The sequence below is a fragment of the Pseudophryne corroboree genome, unplaced genomic scaffold, assembly GCF_028390025.1.
Source record: "Pseudophryne corroboree isolate aPseCor3 unplaced genomic scaffold, aPseCor3.hap2 scaffold_666, whole genome shotgun sequence".
Taxonomy (NCBI): domain Eukaryota; kingdom Metazoa; phylum Chordata; class Amphibia; order Anura; family Myobatrachidae; genus Pseudophryne; species Pseudophryne corroboree.
In genome coordinates this window covers 247150-272423 of record NW_026970253.1, presented here as the reverse complement: position 1 = coordinate 272423, position 25274 = coordinate 247150, and the positions used below count along the sequence as shown (strand labels likewise).

Sequence of the window (25274 nt, the reverse complement as noted above, 5' to 3'; positions counted from 1 at the left end):
TTGCATTTTTCTCCCAAACGAAGGTCACTAGAAAGAAAATTTTAAAGCCTCCTGTTAGGCCATCATCTACACGACATAGCCCTGAATTTTCCAATGCGTAGCTCTTTGCAAAAGAGAGATATTGGCAAGGAAAAGCTGTCTTGTACCTTTGCATTTTTCTCCCAAACGAAGGACACTAGAAAGAAAATTTTAAAGCCTCCTGTTAGGCCATCATCTACACGACATAGCCCTGAATTTTCCAATGCGCAGCTCTTTGCAAAAGAGAGATATTGGCAAGGAAAAGCTGTCTTGTACCATTGCATTTTTCTCCCAAACGAAGGACACTAGAAAGAACATTTTAAAGCCTCCTGTTAGGCCATCATCTACACGACATAGCCCTGAATTTTCCAATGCGCAGCTCTTTGCAAAAGAGAGATATTGGCAAGGAAAAGCTGTCTTGTACCTTTGCATTTTTCTCCCAAACGAAGGTCACTAGAAAGAAAATTTTAAAGCCTCCTGTTAGGCCATCATCTACACGACATAGCCCTGAATTTTCCAATGCGTAGCTCTTTGCAAAAGAGAGATATTGGCAAGGAAAAGCTGTCTTGTACCTTTGCATTTTTCTCCCAAACGAAGGACACTAGAAAGAAAATTTTAAAGCCTCCTGTTAGGCCATCATCTACACGACATAGCCCTGAATTTTCCAATGCGCAGCTCTTTGCAAAAGAGAGATATTGGCAAGGAAAAGCTGTCTTGTACCTTTGCATTTTTCTCCCAAACGAAGGACACTAGAAAGAAAATTTTAAAGCCTCCTGTTAGGCCATCATCTACACGACATAGCCCTGAATTTTCCAATACTTGACTGCATAATTTGTGTTTCCCCTGGTCGGCTCTCATATAATTCAGATCTCTTTGTCTCAGGTCTCTCTCCAGCCTAGTTTGCTGTCTGTTTCCACTTCTCTTTTCTTGAGCCGCTCCCTTCTATGCCCTTGCGCACTATCCTGACTTCTCCCGTCTGCTTACTTTGTGCCTTCCAACGCACAATGCGAACTACAGGTAGTGCTGCAGGGCCCACACCCTTTTATTTGCCTTACAGAGCAGCTCTGGAGCTGTTACAGTGCCCAGCTGCTGCAAGAAATCAGCTTGAATGCTTCAGGGGCTGGGGCATAGCCAACATGAGCCCCACACCGAATGAGGGTGCAGGTGTTTAATGCGAACTAGGGGTCATCCAAGCGCCGCAAAAGGCCGCCATGCCCTGCACGCCCCTTTTCTCTTTTCATATGCAGATGAGGGTTGAAGCCAACTTTGACCCACTGCTTGGATGACATCACCATATGCAAATCCATCTGCTGCAGGCCTTCCCCCAGGAATGCTTGTACTAGTTGTTGCATTTGGTTTGTTGTTTGGGGGTGCTTCAGTATTAGGCAGCCTTCTGCCCTCCCATGTTCATCTGAAAATATGTGTTCTCCCTGCAGTTGTTGTCCCCAGATGAGAGTTCCCTTGTGCTGCCTCAGTTGAATCTCCTTTACTTGACAGAGATGTGCCTGAGCAGCGGCCCTCCCCAGCCCTATCCCAAATCATACTTATTTTGCATAGGAGATACCATGGTCATGAAGATTGTTCTCCCAGGGTGAGGTTCATTCATTGCATTCTGGGTATGCTGACCCCTGTGATTTCCCCAAATGTGGGAAACTCGACTGCATTATTTGTGGTAGAGGGGGACTATGTTTGTGCTTTCCTCTGGTCAGCTCTGGTAAAAGTCAGATTTATTTGTCTCAGATCTTCCTCTAGCCTTGTTCCTCTTTCAAGAGTTCCCTTGTGCTGCCTCAGTTGGATCTCCTTCACTTGACAGGGGGGTGCCCGAGCAGCGACCCTCCCCAGCTCTAGCCCAACTCCTACTTACCTGCCAGGTGAGATACTATGATCATGAAGGTGCTTCTCCCAGGGCAAGGCTCACCCATTGCACTCTGGGTGTGCTGCTCCTGCAATTTCCCCAAATGTGGGACACTTGACTGCATAATTTGTGTTTCCCCTGGTCGGCTCTCGTATAATTCAGATCTCTTTGTCTCAGGTCTCTCTCCAGCCTAGTTTGCTGTCTGTTTCCACTTCTCTTTTCTTGAGCCGCTCCCTTCTATGCCCTTGCGCACTATCCTGACTTCTCCCGTCTGCTTACTTTGTGCCTTCCAATGCACAATGCAAACTACAGGTAGTGCTGCAGGGCCCACACCCTTTTACTTGCCTTACAGAGCAGCTCTGGAGCTGTTACAGTGCCCAGCTGCTGTAAGAAATCAGCTTGAATGCTTCAGGGGCTGGGGCATAGCCAACATGAGCCCCACACCGAAGGAGGGTGGAGGTGTTTAATGCGAACTAGGGGTCATCCAAGCGCCGCAAAAGGCCGCCATGCCCTGCACGCCCCTTTTCTCTTTTTTGATATGCAGACGAGGGTTGAAGCCAACTTTGACCCACTGCTTGGATGGCATTACCATATGCAAATCAATCTGCTGCAGGCCTTCCCCCAGGAATGCTTGCACTAGTTGTTGCATTTGGTTTGTTGTTTGGGGGTGCTTCAGTATTAGGCAGCCTTCTGCCCTCCCATGTTCATCTGAAAATATGTGTTCTCCCTGCAGTTGTTGTCCCCAGATGAGAGTTCCCTTGTGCTGCCTCAGTTGAATCTCCTTTACTTGACAGAGATGTGCCTGAGCAGCGGCCCTCCCCAGCCCTATCCCAAATCATACTTATTTTGCATAGGAGATACCATGGTCATGAAGATTGTTCTCCCAGGGTGAGGTTCATTCATTGCATTCTGGGTATGCTGACCCCTGTGATTTCCCCAAATGTGGGAAACTCGACTGCATTATTTGTGGTAGTGGGGGACTGTGTTTGTGCTTTCTTCTGGTCAACTCTGGTAAAAGTCAGATTTCTTTGTCTCAGATCTTCCTCTAGCCTTGTTCTTCTTTCGAGAGTTCCCTTGTGCTGCCTCAGTTGGATCTCCTTCACTTGACAGGGGGGTGCACGAGCAGCGACCCTCCCCAGCTCTAGCCCAACTCCTATTTACCTGCCAGGTGAGATACTATGATCAGGAAGGTGCTTCTCCCAGGGCAAGGCTCACCCATTGCACTTTGGGTGTGCTGCTCCTGCGATTTCCCCAAATGTGGGACACTTGACTGCATAATTTGTGTTTCCTCTGGTCGGCTCTCATATAATTCAGATCTCTTTGTCTCAGGTCTTTCTCCAGCCTAGTTTGCTGTCTGTTTCCACTTCTCTTTTCTTGAGCCGCTCCCTTCTATGCCCTTGCGCACTATCCTGACCTCTCCCGTCTGCTTACTTTGTGCCTTCCAACGCACAATGCATACTACAGGTAGTGCTGCAGGGCCCACACCCTTTTACATGCTTTACAGAGCAGCTCTGGAGCTGTTACAGTGCCCAGCTGCTGCAAGAAATCATCTTGAATGCTTCAGGGGCTGGGGCATAGCCAACATGAGCCCCACACCGAAGGATGGTGGAGATGTTTAATGCGAATTAGGGGTCATCCAAGCGCCACAAAAGGACGCCATGCCCTGCACATCCCTTTTTTCTTTTCATATGCAGACGAGGGTTGAAGCCAACTTTGACCCACTGCTTGGATGACATCACCATATGCAAATCCATCTGCTGCAGGCCTTCCCCCAGGAATGCTTGCACTAGTTGTTGCATTTGGTTTGTTGTTTGGGGGTGCTTCAGTATTAGGCAGCCTTCTGCCCTCCCATGTTCATCTGAAAATATGTGTTCTCCCTGCAGTTGTTGTCCCCAGATGAGAGTTCCCTTGTGCTGCCTCAGTTGAATCTCCTTTACTTGACAGAGATGTGCCTGAGCAGCGGCCCTCCCCAGCCCTATCCCAAATCATACTTATTTTGCATAGGAGATACCATGGTCATGAAGATTGTTCTCCCAGGGTGAGGTTCATTCATTGCATTCTGGGTATGCTGACCCCTGTGATTTCACCAAATGTGGGAAACTCAACTGCATTATTTGTGGTAGTGGGGGACTGTGTTTGTGCTTTCTTCTGGTCAACTCTGGTAAAAATCAGATTTCTTTGTCTCAGATCTTCCTCTAGCCTTGTTCCTCTTTCGAGAGTTCCCTTGTGCTGCCTCAGTTGGATCTCCTTCACTTGACAGGGGGGTACCCGAGCAGCGACCCTTCGCAGCTCTAGCCCAACTCCTACTTACCTGCCAGGTGAGATACTATGATCATGTAGGTGCTTCTCCCAGGGCAAGGCTCACCCATTGCACTCTGGGTGTGCTGCCCCTGTGATTTCCCCAAATGTGGGAAACTTGACTGCATAATTTGTGTTTCCCCTGGTCGGCTCTCGTATAATTCAGATCTCTTTGTCTCAGGTCTCTCTCCAGCCTAGTTTGCTGTCTGTTTCCACTTCTCTTTTCTTGAGCCGCTCCCTTCTATGCCCTTGCGCACTATCCTGACATCTCCCGTCTGCTTACTTGTGCCTTCCAACGCACAATGCATACTACAGGTAGTGCTGCAGGGCCCACACCCTTTTACATGCCTTACAGAACAGCTCTGGAGCTGTTACAGTGCCCAGCTGCTGCAAGAAATCATCTTGAATGCTTCAGGGGCTGGGGCATAGCCAACATGAGACCCACACCGAAGGAGGGTGGAGATGTTTAATGTGAATTAGGGGTCATCCAAGCGCCACAAAAGGACGCCATGCCCTGCACATCCCTTTTTTCTTTTCATATGCAGACGAGGGTTGAAGCCAACTTTGACCCACTGCTTGGATGACATCACCATATGCAAATCCATCTGCTGTAGGCCTTCCCCCAGGAATGCTTGTACTAGTTGTTGCATTTGGTTTGTTGTTTGGGGGTGCTTCAGTATTAGGCAGCCTTCTGCCCTCCCATGTTCATCTGAAAATATGTGTTCTCCCAGCAGTTGTTGTCCCCAGATGAGAGTTCCCTTGTGCTGCCTCAGTTGAATCTCCTTTACTTGACAGAGATGTGCCTGAGCAGCGGCCCTCCCCAGCTCTATCCCAAATCATACTTATTTTGCATAGGAGATACCATGGTCATGAAGATTGTTCTCCCAGGGTGAGGTTCATTCATTGCATTCTGGGTATGCTGACTCCTATGATTTCCCCAAATGTGGGAAACTCGACTGCATTATTTGTGGTAGTGGGGGACTGTGTTTGTGCTTTCCTCTGGTCAGCTCTGGTAAAAGTCAGATTTATTTGTCTCAGATCTTCCTCTAGCCTTGTTCTTCTTTCGAGAGTTCCCTTGTGCTGCCTCAGTTGGATCTCCTTCACTTGACAGGGGGGTGCCCGAGCATCGACCCTCCCCAGCTCAAGCCCAACTCCTACTTACCTGCCAGGTGAGATACTATGATCATGAAGGTGCTTCTCCCAGGGCAAGGCTCACCCATTGCACTCTGGGTGTGCTGCTCCTGCGATTTCCCCAAATGTGGGAAACTTGACTGCATAATTTGTTTTCTTTCAAAAATCCACTTAATTTTCTTTACCCTATTATTAAAATGGTAATTGACAAAAACAATCTACATTGTCACCAGAAGAGCAATACAAAATGTACAAGTGATATATTAAAATCATCTTTCCAGCTTGAATTTCAATGATGCATTAGGGCAACGATTTTGTGAGAAACATCTTCACCCTTAAATAAAGATTTTCTTAATTCCTTACCTGTGTGATAATTAGATATCACCTTGTTTTCGCATTAAACAGACTTCCACATGAGAAAACAGCAAGGATGCAGTGGCGTTAATGTTTCCTGGTGTCAACTTGTATTATTTCAGTAGACATTGAAATGAGGATGCATCTTGCTGCCTTTCCAATGAAGCAAGTTTAATTTAGTAATAGGTGAAAAACCATCCTTACAAAGGTGTTAATCAGAGACTTGGCTTTGTGGACACTTTTCAGAGAACAAATTTGTTAGCATAAAAATAAAGCCAGAAAATGAAGAGCTGTTTAATCACTCAATTGGATTTTTCTGCCAGCATATTTTTTTTCTCTGCAAACCACTGCTAAATTGTGCTTCCTAGCTGTTTTTATAAAATCAATGAATCAAATCTAACTCTGATTACATCAGAGAAGGCCAGGTACCCTACACAATAAGATGGGGTTTGAAATTTTGACTTGTCTACTTAAATATCACCAAAATCTGATCACAAGGTCAATTACGTCCCTGGGTGGGATTGAACCACCAACCTTTTGGTTAACAGCCGTACACACTAACTGATTGCGCCACAGAGACACTTTGCAAAAGTACTAACTGACAAATGCTAATAAGCATTCATCTAAAACGTTTCCTAGAAAAACTTAAAAAAGTCAATAATCTGGAGAGTTTTTGTAAGATGTTTCTTCTATCAACCAACGAAGAAACACATTGGTACTTTCCCATGATGAGTGAGTGCTTCAGGATCTCTTGCACTTACATGTGCAGCAGAGTACAGCAATGGAAGCATGCTGGGCCCATAACCCAGAGGTAGGCAGATTGAAACTATCCTCTGCTATATGCATTTTTTTTTGTTAATTAAAGTAATCCAAAACTGGGATTGATATTTTGGCTCTTTTATTTTTACTTAAAGTACAATAACTTTTACCATTTTAATTTGTTTTAATAGTATATTGACAGTATTGTTTTCTTTCAAAAATCCACTTAATTTTCTTTACCCTATTATTAAAATGGTAATTGACAAAAACAAACTACATTGTCACCAGAAGAGCAATACAAAATGTACAAGTGATATATTAAAATCATCTTTCCAGCTTGAATTTCAATGATGCATTGGGGCAACGATTTTGTGAGAAACATCTTCACCCTTAAATAAAGATTTTCTTAATTCCTTACCTGTGTGCTAATTAGATATCACCTTGTTTTCACATTAAACAGACTTCCACATGAGAAAGCAGCAAGGATGCAGTGGCGTTAATGTTTCCTGGTGTCAACCTGTATTATTTCAGTAGACATTGAAATGAGGATGCATCTTGCTGCCTTTCCAATGAAGCAAGTTTAATTTAGTAATAGGTGAAAAACCATCCCTACAAAGGTGTTAATCAGAGACTTTGCTTTGTGGACACTTTTCAGAGAACAAATTTGTTAGCATAAAAATAAAGCCAGAAAATGAAGAGCTGTTTAATCACTCAATTGGATTTTTCTGCCAGCATATTTCTTTTTCTCTGCAACCCACTGCTAAATTGTGCTTCCTAGCTGTTTTTATAAAATCACTGAATCAAATCTAACTCTGATTACATCAGAGAAGGCCAGGTACCCTACACCATAACAGGGGGTTTGAAATTTTGACTTGTCTACTTAAAGATCACCAAAATCTGATAACAAGGTCAATTACGTACCTGGGTGGGATTGAACCACCAACCTTTTGGTTAATAGCCGTACACACTAACTGATTGCGCCACAGAGACACATTGCAAAAGTATATACTGACAAGGGCTAATAAGCATTCATCTAAAACGTTTCCTAGAAAAACTTTAAAAAGTCAATAATCTGGAGAGTTTTTGTAAGATGTTTCTTCCATCAACCAACGAAGAAACACATTGGTACTTTCCCATGATGAGTGAGTGCTTCAGGATCTCTTGCACTTACATGTGCAGCAGAGTACAGCAATGGAAGCATGCTGGGCCCATAACCCAGAGGTAGGCAGATTGAAAATATCCTCTGCTATATGCTTTTTTTTTGTTAATTAAAGTAATCCAAAACTGGGATTGATATTTTGGCTCTTTTATTTTTACTTAAAGTACAATAACTTTTACCATTTTAATTTGTTTTAATAGTATATTGACAGTATTGTTTTCTTTCAAAAATCCACTTAATTTTCTTTACCCTATTATTAAAATGGTAATTGACAAAAACAAACTACATTGTCACCAGAAGAGCAATACAAAATGTACAAGTGATATATTAAAATCATCTTTCCAGCTTGAATTTCAATGATGCATTGGGGCAACGATTTTGTGAGAAACATCTTCACCCTTAAATAAAGATTTACTTAATTCCTTACCTGTGTGCTAATTAGATATCACCTTGTTTTCACATTAAACTGACTTCCACATGAGAAAGCAGCAAGGATGCAGTGGCGTTAATGTTTCCTGGTGTCAACCTGTATTATTTCAGTAGACATTGAAATGAGGATGCATCTTGCTGCCTTTCCAATGAAGCAAGTTTAATTTAGTAATAGGTGAAAAACCATCCCTACAAAGGTGTTAATCAGAGACTTGGCTTTGTGGACACTTTTCAGAGAACAAATTTGTTAGCATAAAAATAAACCAGAAAATGAAGAGCTGTTTAATCACTCAATTGGATTTTTTTGCCAGCATATTTTTTTTCTCTGCAACCCACTGCTAAATTGTGCTTCCTAGCTGTTTTTTATAAAATCACTGAATCAAATCTAACTCTGATAACATCAGAGAAGGCCAGGTACCCTACACAATAAGAGGGGGTTTGAAATTTTGACTTGTCTACTTAAAGATTACCAAAATCTGAACACAAGGTCAATTACGTCCCTGGGTAGAATTTAACCACCAACCTTTTGGTTAATAGCCGTACACACTAACCAATTGCGCCACAGAGACACTTTGCAAAAAGTACATACTGACAAAGGCTAATAAGCATTCATCTAGAACGTTTCCTAGAAAAACTTTAAAACGTCAATAATCTGGAGAGTTTTTGTAAGATGTTTCTTCCATCAACCAACAAAGAAACACATTGGTACTTTCCCATGATGAGTGAGTGCTTCAGGATCTCTTGCACTTACATGTGCAGCAGAGTACTCCAATGGAAGCATGCTGGGCCCATAACCCAGAGGTAGGCAGATTGAAACTATCCTTTGTTATATGCATTTTTTTTGTTAATTAAAGTAATCCAAAACTGGGATGGATATTTTTGCTCTTTTATTTTTACTTAAAGTACAATAACTTTTACCATTTTAATTTGTTTTAATAGTATATTGACAGTATTGTTTTCTTTCAAAAATCCACTTAATTTTCTTTACCCTATTATTAAAATGGTAATTGACAAAAACAAACTACATTGTCACCAGAAGAGCAATACAAAATGTACAAGTGATATATTAAAATCATCTTTCCAGGTTGAATTTCAATGATGCATTGGGGCAACGATTTTGTGAGAAACATCTTCACCCTTAAAAAAAGATTTTCTTAATTCCTTACCTGTGTGCTAATTAGATATCACCTTGTTTTCACATTAAACAGACTTCCACATGAGAAAGCAGCAAGGATGCAGTGGCGTTAATGTTTCCTGGTGTCAACCTGTATTATTTCAGTAGACATTGAAATGAGGATGCATCTTGCTGCCTTTCCAATGAAGCAAGTTTAATTTAGTAATAGGTGAAAAACCATCCTTACAAAGGTGTTAATCAGAGACTTGGCTTTGTGGACACTTTTCAGAGAACAAATTTGTTAGCATAAAAATAAAGCCAGAAAATGAAGAGCTGTTTATTCACTCAATTGGATTTTTCTGCCAGCATATTTTTTTTCTCTGCAACCTACTGCTAAATTGTGCTTCCTAGCTGTTTTTATAAAATCACTGAATCAAATCTAACTCTGATTACATCAGGGAAGGCCAGGTACCCACACCATAACAGGGGGTTTGAAATTTTGACTTGTCTACTTAAATATCACCAAAATCTGATCACAAGGTCAATTACATCCCTGGATGGGATTGAACCACCAATCTTTTGGTTAATAGCCGAACACACTAACCGATTGCGCCACAGAGACACTTTGCAAAAAGTACATACTGACAAAGGCTAATAAGCATTCATCTAGAACGTTTCCTAGAAAAACTTTAAAAAGTCAATAATCTGGAGAGTTTTTGTAAGATGTTTCTTCCATCAACCAACGAAGAAACACATTGGTACTTTCCCACGATGAGTGAGTGCTTCAGGATCTCTTGCACTTACATGTGCAGCAGAGTACTGCAATGGAAGCATGCTGGGCCCATAACCCAGAGGTAGGCAGATTGAAACTATCCTCTGCTATATGCATTTTTTTTTAATTAAAGTAATCCAATATTGGTATTGATATTTTGGCTCTTTTATTTTTACTTAAAGTACAATAACTTTTACCATTTTAATTTGTTTAATAGTATATTGACAGTATTGTTTTCTTTCAAAAATCCACTTAATTTTCTTTACCCTATTATTAAAATGGTAATTGACAAAAACAAACTACATTGTCACCAGAAGAGCAATACAAAATGTACAAGTGATATATTAAAATCATCTTTCCAGCTTGAATTTCAATGATGCATTGGGGCAACGATTTTGTGAGAAACATCTTCACCCTTAAATAAAGATTTTCTTAATTCCTTACCTGTGTGCTAATTAGATATCACCTTGTTTTCACATTAAACAGACTTCCACATGAGAAAGCAGCAAGGATGCAGTGGCGTTAATGTTTCCTGGTGTCAACCTGTATTATTTCAGTAGATATTGAAATGACGATGCATCTTGCTGCCTTTCCAATGAAGCAAGTTTAATTTAGTAATAGGTGAAAAACCATCCCTACAAAGGTGTTAATCAGATACTTGGCTTTGTGGACACTTTTCAGAGAAAAAATTTGTTAGCACAAAAATAAAGCAAGAAAATGAAGAGCTGTTTAATCACTCAATTGGATTTTTTTGCCAGCATATTTCTTTTTCTCTGCAACCCACTGCTAAATTGTGCTTCCTAGCTGTTTTTTTTATAAAATCACTTAATCAAATCTAACTCTGATTACATCAGAGAAGGCCAGGTACCCTACACCACAAGAGGGGGTTTGAAATTTTGACTTGTCTACTTAAAGATCACCAAAATCTGATAACAAGGTAAATTACGTCCCTGGGTGGGATTGAACCACCAACCTTTTGGATAATAACCGAACACGCTAACTGATTGCGCCACAGAGACACTTTGCAAACGTACATTCTGACAAACGCTAATAAGCATTCATCTAGAACGTTTCCTAGAAAAACTTTAAAAAGTCAATAATCTGGAGAGTTTTTGTAAGATGTTTCTTCCATCAATCAACGAAGAACATTCAAGCTGATTTCTTGCAGCAGCTGGGCACTGTAACAGCTCCAGAGCTGCTCTGTAAGGGAACTAAAAGGGTGTGGGCCCTGCAGCACTACCTGTAGTTCGCATTGTGCGTTGGAAGGCACAAAGTAAGCAGACGGGAGAAGTCAGGATAGTGCGCAAGGGCATAGAAGGGAGCGGCTCAAGAAAAGAGAAGTGGAAACAGACAGCAAACTAGGCTGGAGAGAGACCTGAGACAAAGAGATCTGAATTATACGAGAGCCGACCAGGGGAAACACAAATTATGCAGTCGAGTTTCCCACATTTGGGGAAATAGCTGGAGCAGCACACACAGAGTGCAATGGGTGAGCCTTGCCCTGGGAGAAGCACCTTCATGATCATAGTATCTCACCTGGCAGGTAAGTAGGAGTTGGGCAAGAGCTGAGGAGGGTCGCTGCTCGGGCACCCCCCTGTCAAGTGAAGGAGATCCAACTGAGGCAGCACAAGAGAACTCTCGAAAGAAGAACAAGGCTAGAGGAAGATCTGAGACACAGAAATCTGGCTTTTACCAGAGCTGACCAGAGGAAAGCACAAACACAGTCCCCCACTACCACAAATTATGCAGTCGAGTTTCCCACATTTGGGGAAATCACAGGGGTCAGCATACCCAGAATGCAATGAATGAACCTCACCCTGGGAGAACAATCTTCATGACCATGGTATCTCCTATGCAAAATAAGTATGATTTGGGATAGGGCTGGGGAGGGCCGCTGCTCAGGCACATCTCTGTCAAGTAAAGGAGATTCAACTGAGGCAGCACAAGGGAACTCTCATCTGGGGACAACAACTGCAGGGAGAACACATATTTTCAGATGAACATGGGAGGGCAGAAGGCTGCCTAATACTGAAGCACCCCCAAACAACAAACCAAATGCAACAACTAGTACAAGCATTCCTGGGGGAAGGCCTGCAGCAGATGGATTTGCATATGGTGATGTCATCCAAGCAGTGGGTCAAAGTTGGCTTCAACCCTCGTCTGCATATGAAAAGAGAAAAGGGGCGTGCAGGGCATGGCGGCCTTTTGCGGCGCTTGGATGACCCCTAGTTCGCATTAAACACCTCCACCCTACTTCGGTGTGGGGCTCATGTTGGCTATGCCCCAGCCCCTGAAGCATTCAAGCTGATTACTTGCAGCAGCTGGGCACTGTAATAGCTCCAGAGCTGCTCTGTAAGGCAAGTAAAAGGGTGTGGGCCCTGCAGCACTACCTGTAGTTCGCATTGTGCGTTGGAAGGCACAAAGTAAGCAGATGGGAGAAGTCAAGATAGTGCGCAAGGGCATAGAAGGGAGCGGCTCAAGAAAAGAGAAGTTGAAACAGACAGCAAACTAGGCTGGAGAGAGACCTGAGACAAAGAGATCTGAATTATACGAGAGCTGACCAGGGGAAACACAAATTATGCAGTCAAGTTTCCCACATTTGGGGAAATCGCAGGAGCAGCACACCCAGAGTGCAATGGGTGAGCCTTGCCCTGGGAGAAGCACCTTCATGATCATAATATCTCACCTGGCAGGTAAGTAGGAGTTGGGCTTGAGCTGGGGAGGGTCGATGCTCGGGCACCCCCCTGTCAATTGAAGGAGATCCAACTGAGGCAGCACAAGGGAACTCTCGAAAGAAGAACAAGGCTAGAGGAAGATCTGAGACAAATAAATCTGACTTTTACCAGAGCTGACCAGAGGAAAGCACAAACACAGTCCCCCACTACCACAAATAATGCAGTCAAGTTTCCCACATTTGGGGAAATCATAGGAGTCAGCATACCCAGAATGCAATGAATGAACCTCACCCTGGGAGAACAATCTTCATGACCATGGTATCTCCTATGCAAAATAAGTATGATTTGGGATAGAGCTGGGGAGGGCCGCTGCTCAGGCACATCTCTGTCAAGTAAAGGAGATTCAACTGAGGCAGCACAAGGGAACTCTCATCTGGGGACAACAACTGCTGGGAGAACACATATTTTCAGATGAACATGGGAGGGCAGAAGGCTGCCTAATACTGAAGCACCCCCAAACAACAAACCAAATGCAACAACTAGTACAAGCATTCCTGGGGGAAGGCCTACAGCAGATGGATTTGCATATGGTGATGTCATCCAAGCAGTGGGTCAAAGTTGGCTTCAACCCTCGTCTGCATATGAAAAGAAAAAAGGGATGTGCAGGGCATGGCGTCCTTTTGTGGCACTTGGATGACCCCTAATTCACATTAAACATCTCCACCCTCCTTCGGTGTGGGTCTCATGTTGGCTATGCCCCAGCCCCTGAAGCATTCAAGATGATTTCTTGCAGCAGCTGGGCACTGTAACAGCTCCAGAGCTGTTCTGAAAAGCATGTAAAAGGGTGTGGGCCCTGCAGCACTACCTGTAGTATGCATTGTGCGTTGGAAGGCACAAGTAAGCAGACGGGAGAGGTCAGTATAGTGTGCAAGGGCATAGAAGGGAGCGGCTCAAGAAAAGAGAAGTGGAAACAGACAGCAAACTAGGCTGGAGAAAGACCTGAGACAAAGAGATCTGAATTATACGAGAGCCGACCAGAGGAAACACAAATTATGCAGTCAAGTTTCCCACATTTGGGGAAATCGCAGGAGCAGCACACCCAGAGTGCAATGGGTGAGCCTTGCCCTGGGAGAAGCACCTTCCTGATCATAGTATCTCACCTGGCAGGTAAGTAGGAGTTGGGCTAGAGCTGGGGAGGGTCGCTGCTCGGGCACCCCCCTGTCAAGTGAAGGAGATCCAACTGAGGCAGCACAAGGGAACTCTCGAAAGAAGAACAAGGCTAGAGGAAGATCTGAGACATAGAAATCTGATTTTTACCAGAGCTGAGCAGAGGAAAGCACAAACACAGTCCCCCACTACCACAAATAATGCAGTCGAGTTTCCCACATTTGGGGAAATCACAGGGGTCAGCATACCCAGAATGCAATGAATGAACCTCAACCTGGGAGAACAATCTTCATGACCATGGTATCTCCTATGCAAAATAAGTATGATTTGGGATAGGGCTGGGGAGGGCCGCTGCTCAGGCACATCTCTGTCAAGTAAAGGAGATTCAACTGAGGCAGCACAAGGGAACTCTCATCTGGGGACAACAACTGCAGGGAGAACACATATTTTCAGATGAACATGGGAGGGCAGAAGGCTGCCTAATACTGAAGCACCCCCAAACAACAAACCAAATGCAACAACTAGTGCAAGCATTCCTGGGGGAAGGCCTGCAGCAGATTGATTTGCATATGGTAATGCCATCCAAGCAGTGGGTCAAAGTTGGCTTCAACCCTCGTCTGCATATGAAAAGAGAAAAGGGGCATGCAGGGCATGGCGGCCTTTTGCGGCGCTTGGGTGACCCTTAGTTCGCATTAAACACCCCCACCCTCCTTCGGTGTGGGGCTCATGTTGGCAATGCCCCAGCCCCTGAAGCATTCAAGCTGATTTCTTGCAGCAGCTGGGCACTGTAACAGCTCCAGAGCTGCTCTGTGAGGCAAGTAAAAGGGTGTGGGCCCTGCAGCACTACCTGTAGTTTGCATTGTGTGTTGGAAGGCACAAAGTAAGCAGACGGGAGAAGTCAGGATAGTGCGCAAGGGCATAGAAGGGAGCGGCTCAAGAAAAGAGAAGTGGAAACAGACAGCAAACTAGGCTGGAGAGAGACCTGAGACAAAGAGATCTGAATTATACGAGAGCCGACCAGGGGAAACACAAATTATGCAGTCAAGTTTCCCACATTTGGGGAAATCACAGGGGCAGCACACCCAGAGTGCAATGGGTGAGCCTTGCCCTGGGAGAAGCACCAACATGATCATAGTATCTCACCTGGCAGGTACCAACGGCGAAACTCCGTACAACAAACCTCTGCAGGATTTCTACCCTGTCTGAGAGCGCGCAACTGACTTTCAGCGGACGCCTCTCTATCAGGGTCATCATACAAGAGCCCTAAAGACTCAAAAAAAGCGTCAATTGACAACAATGCCGGATCCTCTGCTCTTAAACCAAATGCCCAGGTCTGAGGATCCCCCTGGAGCAAAGAAATAATAAACCCGACCCGCTGAGATTCAGTACCCGAGGAAGTCGGTCTTAAACGAAAATAAAGTTTACAGGATTCTTTAAAATTAAAAAACTCTTTTCTATCACCAGAAAAACGGTCAGGCAAATGCATTTTTGGTTCAGGGACTACCCTTGGGGAAGCTCGCAAAAGATCTTCCTGCGACTTCACCCGAAGAGAAAGATCCTGAACCAACTGAGTAAGTTCTTGAATCTGGCTGACTAAGAGCTGACCAGGATTTGGCCCTAAACCTGTTGGATTCATGAGGCCGATAAACTCTCACAAAACTGAATGAGAAAAAATTAAACCCCGTTTAATTTTAAGTTTTGGTATGGCCGGTAATAATGTTATGATTCCAGCACTCTGGTCAGAGAAGATCTTATGGCAAGGACTGGAGCACTGGAACGGAATGCTGGGGAAGGGAGCAGGACAGGAAAATAGCCCCTGGCGCCCTAACTCTGTTGTCTCACCCATGTTGTCAGAAATCCCCTGCGAGACTATGGTTTCTTGAGCCCTTGGCAGCCGCGTTTGAAGGGCGGATTATGTCTGCCCAACTTCGATGCCCCCCGGTCTTAATGAGAGACAAAGGGAAACCTGAGACAGGGTGATAACAAGAGGCCCTCTAACTAAACAACCAGGCCAGGGGCTAAGCAAACTCAAAACTGTAATATGTGCGGAGAAACCGCCAGGAAAAAGGACAACCAAAATATCCACTTGTCCAATTCTCCTACCCGGCACCGCCAAGTACCAGAGAGGACTTGTGGAAGCGGAACCCTCCGCAAATGCTCCAAACACAAAATATAAAAGGTAAAGCGGCTGAGCCGCAACACACGGCAGAGCCGCAACTCACGAACACCACTGGATATAAAACGGTGATCAGTCAGGACTCCAGGGAACCAAACGAACTCTTGGGATGAGATGACAACTCCCGAATACCGGACTTCTGCGGACTGGAATGACCGGATACAGCAGGACTGGAAACAGACTCTCAGCAAACAAAGGCAGCATGCAGGAAGCTATTACCGGCGTCTGTGAGAAGCCCTGGGAGTGTATTTAACAAGGAGTCCTCCAATCAGCTGCTAAAGGCTGATTAGAATAAATGCCGTGCAGCTGCCTTGCTGCACGGCCAGAGAGCAGGTGAATATCTTAATTTCCTAAAGCCTAGCAACGGGGAACGCGGTCCGCCAGTGGCGTCCCCGTTGCTAGGGTCCGTGCGGCTCAGCGCGCCCGGCGTCTAGCGTTGCTAGGGAGCCGGCGGCTGTACGTGCACGGCGTCTCTAGTTGCTAGGCGCCGGGCCGCGCAGACCATCAAGCGGACCCCGGCGCCTAACAGTATGACTCCCAAAAACAACAACCGCGTCATTGGGACCAACTGCGATTTTGGCAAGTTTAGGAGCCAACCATGTTGTTGAAGAACTGTCAGGGAGAGTGCAATGTTTTGCACCAACTGGTCCCTGGATCTCGCCTTTATCAGGAGATCATCCAAGTACGGGATAATTGTGACTCCTTGCTTGCGAAGGAGAACCATAATTTCCGCCATCACCCTGGTGAAAATCCTCGGAGCCGTGGACAGACCAAACGGCAATGTCTGAAATTGGTAATGACAATCCTGAATTGCAAACCTTAGGTAGCTTGAGGCAGTGGCTAAATGGGAACATGTAAGTAGGCATCCTTTATGTCTACCAAAACCATGAAATCTCCGTCCTCCGGACTGGAGATCACTGCCCTGAGAAATTCCATCTTGAAATTGAATTTCTTTAGGAAGAAATTGAGGGATTTCAGATTTAAGATTGGTCTGACTGAGCCGTCCGGCTTCGGGACCACGAAGAGGCTTGAATAAAAACCTTCTCCCTGCTGACTAAGGCCAATTTGAACAATCGGTGAGGGGGAACGTCTTGAAACCCCAGTTTGTACCCTTGGGACACTATTTGTAAAACCCACGAGTCCAGGTCCGAATGAATCCAGAACTGACTGAAGAGTTTTAGACGTGCCCCCACTGGTGTGGGCTCCTGCAAGAAAGCCCCAGTGTCATGCAGTGGATTTGGCAGAAGCAGAGGACAATCTCTGGTCCTGCGATCTTGAAGAGGCTACAGACCTCTTCCTTTTCCTTCCTCTACCTGCAAAGAAAGGGGAATCTAAACTTCTTGCATATCTATTGGGCCAAAATGACTGCGGTAGATAATGATGCGTCTTCATCCGTTGACAGGGAACATAGGGCAAGAAGGTTGACTTACCATTGAAATGAGGATGCATCTTGCTGCCTTTCCAATGAAGCAAGTTTAATTTAGTAATAGGTGAAAAACCATCCTTACAAAGGTGTTAATCAGAGACTTGGCTTTGTGGACACTTTTCAGAGAACAAATTTGTTAGCATAAAAATAAAGCCAGAAAATGAAGAGCTGTTTAATCACTCAATTGGATTTTTCTGCCAGCATATTTTTTTTCTCTGCAACCCACTGCTAAATTGTGCTTCCTAGCTGTTTTTATAAAATCACTGAATCAAATCTAACTCTGATTACATCAGAGAAGGCCAGGTACCCTACACCATAACAGGGGGTTTGAAATTTTGACTTGTCTACTTATTATAGTTTTGAGTTTGCTTAGCCCCTGGCCTGGTTGTTTAGTTAGAGGGCCTCTTGTTATCACCCTGTCTCAGGTTTCCCTTTGTCTCTCATTAAGACCGGGGGGGCATCGAAGTTGGGCAGACATAATCCGCCCTTCAAACGCGGCTGCCAAGGGCTCAAGAAACCATAGTCTTGCAGGGGATTTCTGACAACACGGGTGAGACAACAGAGTTAGGGCGCCAGGGGCTATTTTCCTGTCCTGCTCCCTTCCCCAGCATTCCGTTCCAGTGCTCCAGTCCTTGCCATAAGATCTTCTCTGACCAGAGTGCTGGAATCATAACATTATTACCGGCCATACCAAAACTTAAAATTAAACGGGGTTTAATTTTTTCTCATTCAGTTTTGTGAGAGTTTATCGGCCTCATGAATCCAACAGGTTTAGGGCCAAATCCTGGTCAGCTCTTAGTCAGCCAGATTCAAGAACTTACTCAGATGGTTCAGGATCTTTCTCTTCGGGTGAAGTCGCAGGAAGATCTTTTGCGAGCTTCCCCAAGGGTAGTCCCTGAACCAAAGATGCATTTGCCTGACCGTTTTTCTGGTGATAGAAAAGAGTTTTTTAATTTTAAAGAATCCTGTAAACTTTATTTTCGTTTAAGACCGACTTCCTCGGGTACTGAATCTCAGCGGGTCGGGTTTATTATTTCTTTGCTCCAGGGGGATCCTCAGACCTGGGCATTTGGTTTAAGAGCAGAGGATCCGGCATTGTTGTCAATTGACGCTTTTTTTGAGTCTTTAGGGCTCTTGTATAATGACCCTGATAGAGAGGCGTCCGCTGAAAGTCAGTTGCGCCCTCTCAGACAGGGTAGAAATCCTGCAGAGGTTTATTGTACGGAGTTTCGCCGTTGGTCGAACGACTGTGGCTGGAATGACCCAGCCCTGCGCAGTCAGTTTCGCCTCGGCTTATCAGAGTCTATAAAAGACAGTCTCCTTCAGTACCCTGCTCCTGAGACTCTCGATAAACTCATGGAGCTTTCTATTAAGATTGATCGTCGTCTCAGAGAGCGGAGGGCTGAAAAAGGAGCACCTGTAAGGACAAGTCCGTGTGTATATTCCATTCCTGAAGACGTAGAGGAGACCATGCAGATGGGTCTCTCCCGGCTGTCTCCTGAAGAAAGAGCCAGAAGGCAAAATTCTGGTCTTTGTCTGTACTGTGGGGGTAAGGGACATTTTGCTCGTAATTGTCCGAACAAGTCGGGAAACGCTTTGACCAGGTGAATTGTGAGGGGGTTCACCTAGGTCTGCAGCTTATCTCCTCGAATAACTCCCTTTTAGTCCCAGTTAAAGTTTCCTTTGGCAGCCTCAGTTCTTTGGTGTCGGCTTTTGTTGACAGTGGAGCTGCAGGAAACTTTATGGATTTAACTTGGGCTAAGGCCTTAGGCATTCCTCAGTTACCTTTGGGTAGGTGTGTCACCATGCATGGCTTAGATGGGAGTCCGCTGTCTAATGGGATTATTTCTCTCCGTACACCCCCTGTACTACTTACAGTAGGAGCTCTACATTCCGAGAAAATCGAGTTCTTTCTTACACATTGCCCAGCAGTTCCAGTTGTTCTGGGTCACCCTTGGCTGGCCTTTCATAATCCCACCATTGATTGGCGGTCGGGGAAGATTTCACATTGGGGTACTTTTTGTGATAAGGAATGTATCACGTTTCCAGTCAGAGTAGCAGCTATCATTCCAGAACTCATTCCGGTGGAATACCAGGAGTTTGCTGATGTTTTCTCCAAAGGCAATGCGGACATTCTGCCTCCCCATCGGCCTTATGATTGTGCTATTGAGTTAATTCCTGGTGCCGCATTGCCAAAGGGAAGATTATATGCATTATCCGGGCCAGAAACTGCGGCTATGAATGATTATGTAAAGGAGAGCCTTGAGAAAGGATTTATTAGACCATCAAAATCTCCTTTAAGTGCAGGCTTCTTCTTTGTGGAGAAAAAGGATGGCTCGCTTAGACCTTGCATTGATTTTAGAGCCCTGAATAAGATCTCAGTTAAAAACACCTATCCTTTGCCGTTGATTTCTGTACTCTTTGATCAGTTACGTTCTGCTGTGATTTTTTCTAAAATTGACCTTAGAGGAGCGTACAACCTCATCCGAATTAAATCTGGAGATGAGTGGAAAACGGCCTTCAGTTCTCAGTCGGGTCACTACGAATACCTGGTGATGCCGTTCGGCCTGTCCAATGCTCCGGCAGTTTTTCAAGACCTCATTAACGATGTGCTCCGTGACTTCCTAGGGAAATTCGTGGTCGTTTACTTAGACGACATCCTGATTTTTTCTAAATCAATGGAACAACATGTTACCCAGGTGCGTCTGGTTCTTCAAAAGTTATGTGAGAATCATTTATATGCCAAGCTGGAGAAGTGTGAGTTTCATGTCACGGAAGTATCTTTTTTAGGGTACATAATTTTCCATGGAACCAAAGAAACTCCAGGCCATCCTTAGTTGGGCGCAACCCACCAATTTAAAAGCAATTAAGCGTTTTTTAGGGTTTGCGAATTATTATAGGAGGTTCATTCATTCTTTTTCTGACCTGGTTGCTCCCATTGTAGCTCTGACAAAGAAAGGAGCGGATCCTACCAACTGGTCGCGTGAAGCTGAGTTGTCCTTCCGGGCCTTGAAACAAGCCTTTGTCTCGGCTCCAGTCCTCTGACATCCTAATCCGGAATTGCCCTTTGTGGTGGAGGTTGATGCCTCGGAGGTTGGAGTGGGGGCTATCCTTTCTCAAAAGGATCCGGAGTCTCTGGAGTTACATCCTTGTGCCTTTATGTCCAGGAAATTCTCCTCCGCTGAATCCAACTATGACGTTGGTAATCGGGAGTTACTGGCGGTAAAATGGGCTTTCGAGGAGTGGAGGCATTGGCTGGAGGGAGCAAAACATACTATTTCGGTATTGACTGACCATAAGAACCTGCAATAGATTGAATCGGCTAAGCGGCTTAATGCCCGGCAGGCACGTTGGGCATTATTTTTTACGCGTTTCAAATTTATAATCACTTTCAGGCCTGGTTCCAAGAATACTAAGGCTGATGCCCTGTCACATAGCTTTCTTCCGGTTCACAATAACAATCCTGTTACCCCCATACTTCCATCTTCGGTCATCTGGGCGGGCCTCACACAAGATTTATTTACCCAGTTAAAGCAGCTTCAACACCAAGCTCCTAGAATTACTCCTGCTGGTCGTCTTTACGTCCCTGAGTTTTTGAGAGTTACTGTTTTAACGGAATTCCATGATAACAAAGTTTCAGGGCATCCAGGAGTCTCTAAGACATTGGAGTTAGTCTCTCGCTCAGTATGGTGGCCTGGTCTTTCTAAAGACGTCAAGGAATTTGTTTATTCAAGTCAGGTTTGTGCACAGCATAAGGTTCCCCGTTCCTTGCCCATCGGGCAACTTATGCCCGTAAATGTTCCTCTCCGGCCGTGGTCTCATATTTCCATGGATTTTGTGGTTGACCTTCCCCTTTCAGCCGGATTCCGAGTCATATGGGTGGTAGTGGACCGTTTTAGTAAAATGGCTCATTTTATTGCTCTTCCCCGATTGCCTTCTGCCCAAGGGTTGGCAGTTTTGTTTCTCCGCCATGTATTCAGGCTTCATGGGTTGCCTACTGATATTGTTTCTGATCGGGGTCCACAATTCATCGCACAATTCTGGAAATGTTTTTGTGCCTCATTGAAGATGAAATTGTCGTTAACATCCGGTTACCACCCACAATCCAACGGGCAAACCGAACGAGTTAACCAATCATTGAAACAATATTTGCGCTTGTATTCAGCCAAACTCCAGAATGATTGGTCCGAGTTTCTTCCGTTGGCTGAATTTGCTTACAATAATTCTTGTCATTCCTCCACTAAAGAGTCTCCATTCTTTTCAGTTTTTGGTTTTCACCCCAGAGCTAATTCTTTTTTTCATCATTCCTCAGTCTCCTCGCTTACCTTAACCTCCCATCTCAGAGCCATTTGGAAAAAGGTGCACCTTGCTCTCAGAAAAGCGGCCTTTCGAGAGAAGAAATTTTCTGACAGGCTCCGACGTCCTTGCACTTTTAAGGTGGGAGATAGGGTGTGGTTGTCGACTCGCAACATCAGGCTTCGACAATCCTCAGCTAGACTGGGACCCAAATTTATTGGGCCATTTCTTATTATTAAAAGAGTCAACCCAGTTGCCTTTCGGTTACGTTTACCAAGATCTCTCAGGATTGGAAATACGTTTCATTGTTCCCTGTTGAAACAATACGTTTCTTCCAGTAGATTTCCTCGGAAGATCTCTCAGGGTAGATCTCCAGTGGATGTACAGGGACAACAGGAGTTCTTGGTAGAGAAGGTTCTCGATTCCAAATTGTCCCGGGATCGGCTGTATTTTCTGGTTCACTGGAAAGGCTATGGTCCGGAGGAAAGGTCTTGGGTCCTGGATAAGGATCTTCATGCCCCGAGGCTCAAGAGGGCATTTTTCCGGGAATTTCCTCAGAAACCTGGCTTTAGGGGTTCCTTGACCCCTCCTCAAGGGGGGGTACTGTTAGGCGCCGGGGTCCGCTTGATGGTCTGCGCGGCCCGGCGCCTAGCAACTAGAGATGCCATGCACGTACAGCCGCCGGCTCCCTAGCAATGCTAGACGCCGGGCGCGCTGAGCCGCACGGACCCTAGCAACGGGGACGCCACTGGTGGACCGCGTTCCCCGTTGCTAGGCTTTAGGAAATTAAGATATTCACCTGCTCTCTGGCCGTGCAGCAAGGCAGCTGCACGGCATTTATTCTAATCAGCCTTTAGCAGCTGATTGGAGGACTCCTTGTTAAATACACTCCCAGGGCTTCTCACAGATGCCGGTAATAGCTTCCTGCATGCTGCCTTTGTTTGCTGAGAGTCTGTTTCCAGTCCTGCTGTATCCGGTCATTCCAGTCCGCAGAAGTCCGGTATTCGGGAGTTGTCATCTCATCCCAAGAGGTCGTTTGGTTCCCTGGAGTCCTGACTGATCACCGTTTTATATCCAGTGGTGTTCGTGAGTTGCGGCTCTGCCGTGTGTTGCGGCTCAGCCGCTTTACCTTTTATATTTTGTGTTTGGAGCATTTGCGGAGGGTTCCGCTTCCACAAGTCCTCTCTGGTACTCGGCGGTGCCGGGTAGGAGAATTGGACAAGTGGATATTTTGGTTGTCCTTTTTCCTGGCGGTTTCTCAGCACATATTATAGTTTTGAGTTTGCTTAGCCCCTGGCCTGGTTGTTTAGTTAGAGGGCCTCTTGTTATCACCCTGTCTCGGGTTTCCCTTTGTCTCTCATTAAGACCGGGGGGCATCGAAGTTGGGCAGACATAATCCGCCCTTCAAACGCGGTTGCCAAGGGCTCAAGAAACCATAGTCTCGCAGGGGATTTCTGACAACACGGGTGAGACAACAGAGTTAGGGCGCCAAGGGCTATTTTCCTGTCCTGCTCCCTTCCCCAGCATTCCGTTCCAGTGCTCCGGTCCTTGCCATAAGATCTTCTCTGACCAGAGTGCTGGAATCATAACACATACTGGACACAGAAGAGGTTTTCTTCCACTGGAAAGGCTATGGAGATCCAGAGTCTGGTCAAACAAATTCTGAAACCAGCAAGAGTGTTAATCCATCAATGCATTCAGTTGCTGGGGAAGATGGTTGTGGCCTACGAGACCATTCAGTTTGGCAGGTTCCATGCCAGAGTGTTCCAGTGGGACCTGTTGGACAATTGGTCCGGATCCCACCTACACATGCACCGGAGGATAATCCTGTCTTCCAAGACCAGAATCTCACTCCATTGGTGGCTGCACAGTTCTCACCTCCTAGAGGGGCGATGGTTCGGGATCCAGGACTGGATCCTAGGGACCACAGATGCAACCCTCCGAGGCTGGGGAGCAGTCACACAGGGGGAAAACGTCCAAGGAAGATGGTCAAGTCAGGAAAGTTGTCTCCACATAAATGTTCTGGAGTTAAGGGCCATTTAATAACTGCAGACACAGTACACACTGGGACGGGTGCCCAGCATCCTCAACAGACTAAGAGAAAAGGATTTACCGGTAGGTATTAAAATCCTAGTTTCTCTAACGTCCTAGAGGATGCTGGGGACTCCGTAAGGACCATGGGGATAGACGGGCTCCACAGAGTTCATGATCTTCACTGAGGTAGCGCACAGCACTGCAGCTGTGCGCCATTGCTCCCATACACCTCACATACTCCGGTCACTGTAAGGGTGCAGGGCGCAGGGGGGGGGCCCTGGGCAGCAATATAAACCTCTTTTTGGCAAAAATATAACATATATACAGCTGGGCACTGTATATATGTATGAGCCCCCACCAATTTTACAGTTTAAGCGGGACAGAAGCCCGCCGCCGAGGGGGCGGGGCTTCTCCCTCAGCACTCACCAGCGCCATTTTTTCTCCACAGCACCGCTGAGAGGAAGCTCCCCGGACTCTCCCCTGCTTATACCACGGTAGAGAAGAGGGTTGAAAAGAGAGGGGGGGCACATAATTCGGCGCAAATTACATACAGCAGCGCTACTGGACAAACATTAAGTTACTGTGTTATTCCTGGGTTATATAGCGCTGGGGAGTGTGCTGGCATACTCTCTCTCTGTCTCTCCAAAGGGCCTTGTGGGGAAAATGTCTTCAGAAAAAGTATTCCCTGTGTGTGTGGTGTGTCGGTACTCGTGTGTCGACATGTCTGAGGAAGAAGGCTATATTAGAGAGGAGCGGGAGCAAATGAATGTGGTGTCTCCGCTGACACCTGATTGGATGGATATGTGGAATGTTTTAAATGCTAGTGTAAACTCATTGTACAAAAGATTAGACAAGGCTGAAGCTTTGGGACAGTCAGGGACTCAACCCATGCCTGATCCTATGTTGCAGGGACTGTCAGGGTCTCATAAGCGCCCACTATCCCAGATTGTTGACACAGATACCGACACGGATTCTGACTCCAGTGTCGATTACGATGATGCAAAGTTACAGCCAAAATTGGCAAAATCCATTCGATATATGATTATGGCAATAAAAGATGTTTTGCACATCACAGAGGAACCCCCTGTCCCTGACAAGAGGGTACATATGTACAAGGGAAAGAAGCCTGAGGTAACCTTTGAGGGGGTCACACGAGCTGAACGAGTTATGTGAAAAAGCTTGGGAATCTCCAGATAAAAGACTGCAGATTTCCAAAAGGATTCTTATGGCGTATCCTTTTCCATCAACGGATAGGTTACGATGGAAATCCTCCCGTAGGATGGACAAAGCATTAACACGCACAGCTACAGTTGGAAAATCAAATTTTTTACCTTATGTTCCCTCACAGCATAAGAAAGCTCCGCATTATCAAATGCAGTCCTTTCGGTCACAAAGAAACAAGAAAGTGCGAGGTGCGTCCTTTCTTGCCAGAGGTAGGGGCAGAGGAATAAAGCTGCACAACACAGCTAGTTCCCAGGAACAGAAGTCCTCCCCGGCCTCTACAAAATCTACCTCATGACGCTGGGGCTCCACTGGCAGAGTCCGGCCCATGTGATGTCATGCAGCTGCTCTGGCCACGCCTCCTGTTTCTCCGTTGCCGACCCCATTTTG

General features: G+C 45.5%; 15 non-coding genes across 15 annotated transcripts; 8 read left to right on the top strand and 7 right to left on the bottom strand.

The window, feature by feature from the left end:
* The first annotated feature begins 1558 nt into the window (after positions 1-1558).
* Positions 1559-1722, top strand: LOC135037101 (U1 spliceosomal RNA). The gene has a single exon (XR_010231703.1). It is a non-coding gene; the product is annotated as a U1 spliceosomal RNA (small nuclear RNA).
* Positions 1723-1874: 152 nt separating this feature from the next.
* LOC135037061 (U1 spliceosomal RNA) lies at positions 1875-2037 on the top strand. Its single transcript, XR_010231665.1, has one exon. It is a non-coding gene; the product is annotated as a U1 spliceosomal RNA (small nuclear RNA).
* A 673-nt stretch (positions 2038-2710) lies between these two features.
* Positions 2711-2874, top strand: LOC135037089 (U1 spliceosomal RNA). Its single transcript, XR_010231691.1, has one exon. It is a non-coding gene; the product is annotated as a U1 spliceosomal RNA (small nuclear RNA).
* A 152-nt stretch (positions 2875-3026) lies between these two features.
* On the top strand, positions 3027-3189 carry LOC135037065 (U1 spliceosomal RNA). Its single transcript, XR_010231669.1, has one exon. It is a non-coding gene; the product is annotated as a U1 spliceosomal RNA (small nuclear RNA).
* A 671-nt stretch (positions 3190-3860) lies between these two features.
* Positions 3861-4024, top strand: LOC135037103 (U1 spliceosomal RNA). The gene has a single exon (XR_010231705.1). It is a non-coding gene; the product is annotated as a U1 spliceosomal RNA (small nuclear RNA).
* Positions 4025-4176: 152 nt separating this feature from the next.
* Positions 4177-4339, top strand: LOC135037069 (U1 spliceosomal RNA). The gene has a single exon (XR_010231673.1). It is a non-coding gene; the product is annotated as a U1 spliceosomal RNA (small nuclear RNA).
* Positions 4340-5009: 670 nt separating this feature from the next.
* Positions 5010-5173, top strand: LOC135037096 (U1 spliceosomal RNA). The gene has a single exon (XR_010231698.1). It is a non-coding gene; the product is annotated as a U1 spliceosomal RNA (small nuclear RNA).
* Positions 5174-5325: 152 nt separating this feature from the next.
* LOC135037063 (U1 spliceosomal RNA) lies at positions 5326-5484 on the top strand. The gene has a single exon (XR_010231667.1). It is a non-coding gene; the product is annotated as a U1 spliceosomal RNA (small nuclear RNA).
* A 5793-nt stretch (positions 5485-11277) lies between these two features.
* On the bottom strand, positions 11278-11440 carry LOC135037075 (U1 spliceosomal RNA). The gene has a single exon (XR_010231678.1). It is a non-coding gene; the product is annotated as a U1 spliceosomal RNA (small nuclear RNA).
* A 152-nt stretch (positions 11441-11592) lies between these two features.
* On the bottom strand, positions 11593-11756 carry LOC135037081 (U1 spliceosomal RNA). Its single transcript, XR_010231683.1, has one exon. It is a non-coding gene; the product is annotated as a U1 spliceosomal RNA (small nuclear RNA).
* Positions 11757-12427: 671 nt separating this feature from the next.
* Positions 12428-12590, bottom strand: LOC135037112 (U1 spliceosomal RNA). The gene has a single exon (XR_010231714.1). It is a non-coding gene; the product is annotated as a U1 spliceosomal RNA (small nuclear RNA).
* A 152-nt stretch (positions 12591-12742) lies between these two features.
* LOC135037105 (U1 spliceosomal RNA) lies at positions 12743-12906 on the bottom strand. Its single transcript, XR_010231707.1, has one exon. It is a non-coding gene; the product is annotated as a U1 spliceosomal RNA (small nuclear RNA).
* A 670-nt stretch (positions 12907-13576) lies between these two features.
* Positions 13577-13739, bottom strand: LOC135037110 (U1 spliceosomal RNA). Its single transcript, XR_010231712.1, has one exon. It is a non-coding gene; the product is annotated as a U1 spliceosomal RNA (small nuclear RNA).
* A 152-nt stretch (positions 13740-13891) lies between these two features.
* LOC135037099 (U1 spliceosomal RNA) lies at positions 13892-14055 on the bottom strand. Its single transcript, XR_010231701.1, has one exon. It is a non-coding gene; the product is annotated as a U1 spliceosomal RNA (small nuclear RNA).
* A 671-nt stretch (positions 14056-14726) lies between these two features.
* On the bottom strand, positions 14727-14889 carry LOC135037079 (U1 spliceosomal RNA). The gene has a single exon (XR_010231681.1). It is a non-coding gene; the product is annotated as a U1 spliceosomal RNA (small nuclear RNA).
* Between the last annotated feature and the right edge of the window lie 10385 nt (positions 14890-25274).